The sequence below is a fragment of the Pteropus medius genome, unplaced genomic scaffold, assembly GCF_902729225.1.
Source record: "Pteropus medius unplaced genomic scaffold, Ma_sr-lr_union100, whole genome shotgun sequence".
Classification (NCBI taxonomy): domain Eukaryota; kingdom Metazoa; phylum Chordata; class Mammalia; order Chiroptera; family Pteropodidae; genus Pteropus; species Pteropus medius.
Window position 1 is genome coordinate 19,746,551 of NW_024350319.1, and position 4,518 is coordinate 19,751,068.

Consider the following 4,518-nt stretch of genomic DNA (forward strand, 5'->3'; position numbering starts at 1 on the left):
TAAGAATCTGTTGTGCTCCCCCATTGACGAAGAACAGACCTGTGGGTGCCAGGAATCAGGGTTTGGGGAAGAGTTCAACTACACAGGTGCAACATGGGAGAAAACTTTTTTTGGAGGGTTTGTTAGAAAGGTTTTATATTCTGATGGTGGTAGTGGTTACACAAATCTGTGTATGCGTTAAAGCTCATAAAACTATATACTAAAAAAGTAAAGTTAATATAAAAACAAAACAATATTTAGAGAAAGAAACCTCAGAGGCAAACGGTTTAATCTCAGCAAGTTCAGGAAAAAGTAAGTGGTACCATTAACTCAAAGATATTGATCACCTGTTATGAACAAAGAGGAAACCAGAACCCAGTGATGGAGCAGTTTTAAGAGTATTAGTTTTGAAATCTGCTAGAGCTAAGATTGAACTCCTGATCTATCCCTTATGAAATGTGTGTCTTTAGGGAATTTGCTTAATGTCTTTGAGCTTTAGTTTGTGAGTATCGTAAAACACAAAGAATGAACGTAGTAGGAGGTCAAAAATAGTAACTATTACTATTATCACCACATTGTTAGTAATACACCTGGTTCCATCAATAATAACGATGACTCGACCTTCAAAATCTACCCAGAATCTAACCAGACTTGGCATGTCCACTGCCACCACTCTGGTCCAAGCCACCACCACCTCCTATAATAGCTTACTAACTGGTCTTCTTGCTCCCACCCTACCGTCTATTTTCAACCCAACAACTAGAATGATCTCTTTAAAATATAAGTCAGATTATGTCATTTGTCTTTTCAAAGCCTTGTTGTGGCTTCTCATTTCACACGGAGTAATAGCCAAAGTCTTCCCACATCCTAAGAGATCCTGCTTGTTCTGACTCTACTCGCCTCTCTCATATTACCTTCTATTGCTTTCTGCTTCATTCACTCTACTTTGCACTGGCTATTCCCTCTACCTCAAGCATTTTCCTCATGTGCCTCCACTATTCACTCTTGTACCCTCTTCATGACTTTGCTTGAATGTCACATTCTCAAAAAAAAAAAAAAAGTCTGTCCTGACCACTGTATTTAAAATTTCAGCCTGCTCCACTTTCCCCCAGTGTTAACAATCCCCTTTGTCCTGCTCAACTCTTTCTTTTCCATACCTCTTACTGCCTTCTATATAACAAAAAAATAACAGATGGTTCCCTCATAGATTGCTGGTGGGAATGTAACTTGGTACAACCACTTTGGAAATCTTTTAGAGTGTATCTACTAAAGCTACAAATACCCTCTTCCACTCCTGCATGTAAACCCAACAAAAAGGAATGCTTCGATCCACCAAAAGACACATTTAAGACTGTTAATAGTGGTTTTATTCATAATATCTCCAAAAAGGAAACAACCCAAATATCAATCTACAGAACAATAGATAAATAAATTATGATATATTCAAACAACAGAATAACACATGGCAATAAAAAAGAATTACCGATACCCTTAACAACATGAATGAACCACAGACCTAACCTTGAGCAAGAGAAATCAGAAACAAAAAGAGAACATTTTCTGTGATTTAATTGATAGGCAAGAAAGGCAAAGACTTTGAAGATAGAAGTCAAAATAGAGCTACTTGTTTCCTCAATGGGGAGGTAACCTAATCTCTCTGAAATTAGTCTATTTTGCATAGATAATATCTACCTTACAGGGCTGGGCTAATTGCAGATAATGTATAGTAGCTAGCATATATCACAAGTTCCTGGCACAGAGTAATGGCTTAATAAATGATAGTTTGTATTCACATACGTTCTCAATTCATGTTTAACAATTGATAAGTCAAGGATAGTTTTATTGGTATTCAACCCAAAAGTTCCAGTTGCTTTTTGCCATTAGTTGCTTCCCGATAATCATTCTTCCTTTCTTCCTTCTTACTAGAATCCACATTTTCGTTTAGGGAAGCCATATGCTCCACCCAGAAAGATGAAGCATGTCTAAGCCAATCATGGAACTCTGATGCCCCCTTGCCAAATACCCACTTTCCCAGGTTCGCCTTGTACCTAACAGTGCCCATGTGCCCAATTTTGGTCAACAAGATCTAAAGAGGAATTCTGATAGGAGATTGTTTGGAAGATTTCTCCTCCTTGCTAAAAAGAGAAAGGCACACACACTCTCACAGGCCCCTCTGTTTTTTGCCTTTTGACAAATGATGGGTGGAGCTGTGGCAACCCTCTCTTGACCATGAGAATCATTGAGACAAGGATCCAGAGTCCCAAAATAGCAGAATTATCAAACCACCTACCTTCAGGCTTCTTATTCTAAGAGTTAAGTGTCTTTATTATTTAAGCCACTGTTAGTTGAGTATCTTGTTACTTCCAGCTGAAATTACTCCTGTGACTGACTCTTCCCTTAAAGAATACAAGCGTATAAAAGAGAATCCTTAAACCGATAATTAAGGCATCTTATCATGGTCTCGTTACTTTTCCCAGTGTCTGAGCACAACCCGCCCTTTTTATGGACCTTCCATGAGTCTCTTCTTTGCTAGTTGACTAAAATGCCTTCATTTTCTAAGGTATATGAAACACTAATGAGGTCAGCAGCCTTCTTCAGATCTAGAGGCTAAGGAATAAGTTAACAGGAAAATTCTACTCAGTTTCCTACTCCTGTTAGAGGTTAGCCACCTGCTAAACTCTGGTGGTAACTTATGCTAACCTACAATTGTCTACGAGCACCCCTGCGTGCCAACTCTGTAGGTGTAAATGTGCTGTGAATAGAAGGCTCATCCAGACAAGGCTCATCCCTGGTTGACATGGCAGATTTGCCTTGAACTAAATGATGTTCTGAGCCCCTCACAGGCACAGGCCCTTTCAAGGCCTTGCTTGGGACCCAAGCAATGTGTTCATGTGGTTATATGCTTTTTACAGCTTGTAAACTATGTCAGCCACAATCAGTTAAGACTTGTGTCCTTTTCCTCTCCATCTTACGCTCTGTTACACTTGCCGTGTAGACCATGACTGTCGGGGATTTGGCTAAGGAGAAGTTAAGTTGGAGATACATAGAGTTTGGGTTAAGAAGGTTGTATTTATGTGGTGACTTTCACATCTAGTTAAGTTATTACTAGCTATTCTGGTTCAGGAACAGCTTCTGGCAATATTCTCACTGCCTGCTTTCGCAATGAAGAGGTCATATTACAATATGAACATGACCTATTGCACCGTGCATTGGAAGTATGTAGATATTGAAGGAGGAAAAAAGTTTTCAAAAGTATTAAGCCAGAAGGTAGTCTGTGGAAAATTCTGCTAATCTTCAGATATACAAAATAACAAGCACAAGATTTGATTCTCACAGATGCCTAGTGAAAACAGATGTTCTGTCCTGCCAGATTATACTCAATAAGAAATATATGCAATTATGAACCCATATTTTTTTCTTTTTTATGTGAATCACACAAAATAGAATTTATCAGAATTTCTGTTTGTAGGCCACAAACCAGTGCCAGTTCCACGGTGACTATGTTTATTTGTTTAGTCATATATTTTACACATTAACATAGTGGATAATATCATATCCTAAAAATCAGCAGTTTCAGACAAAATGGGATGAAAAATTACCCATCAGTGGAGCACAAGAACCTAAGAAAACAATCCAATGACAAAACCTTTCTACATATTTATAAACAAATCAATGTATGTAGTATAAGAATACTGTAATTACCTAATCAAGTAGCTTAATGCAATGTATGCAGTGTTTTAATTACTCCTGTGTATGCCTTAGTTTCAGATAATTCTTAATATTTATTTGGCATTATTAATTACCTCAGAATTCAAAAGAAATTATAGAGATATCTGTATAAGACAATTGATTCATAAAAGCATTATGTAATTTTCTAGATTTTTGATGTTTCTGGTATTAGTCAGCATTTTAAAATTTCCAATTCATTGTAAGTTTTTTTCAATACAAGTAAATACTTGTTTTCATACCCAATTTTGTATTCATAATTCTGCATTTCTTTTTCTTAAAGAGTGCCCCCCAAATTGTGACATTTTCTATATAACCCAGAGTGCCTCTATTGGTCGGGCAACAATTATAATGCATAAAGATTGTCATATCATTTACTAGTTTGTCTAGGTACCTTGGAATTTCTTTCTTTCTTTCTTTCTTTCTTCCTTCCTTCCTTCCTTCCTTCCTTCCTTTCCTCCTTTCTTCCTTTCTTTCTTTTCTTTTTCTTTCATGCCTACAGCACCCAGTCTTTCTAGGTGGTCTCCCATCCAAATACTAACCAGGCCTCACCCTGCTTAGCTTCCAAGATCAAACAGGATTGGGCATGTTCAGGGTGGCATGGCTGTAGTGGAATTTCTTTTTAACTTCAAGCTTTGAGAGGAGAAAAATATTAAGTAAGAGAATTGAAACTGCTTTGTAGAATGCCTTGCCTTACATGGAGTTTGCTAAGTGAATGTAATCTGATGTTAAACAGAACACTTCTCACCTCAGTTCTCCAGAGGAACTGCTATAGCTTTCAGGTACCAAAGTTTACATGAGACAGAAAACCAT

At 37.5% G+C, this 4,518-nt stretch overlaps 1 pseudogene; it reads right to left on the reverse strand.

Moving 5' to 3' along the window:
- Window positions 1-4,198: 4,198 nt before the first annotated feature.
- LOC120583425 (uncharacterized) lies at window positions 4,199-4,317 on the reverse strand (annotated as a pseudogene).
- Between the last annotated feature and the right edge of the window lie 201 nt (window positions 4,318-4,518).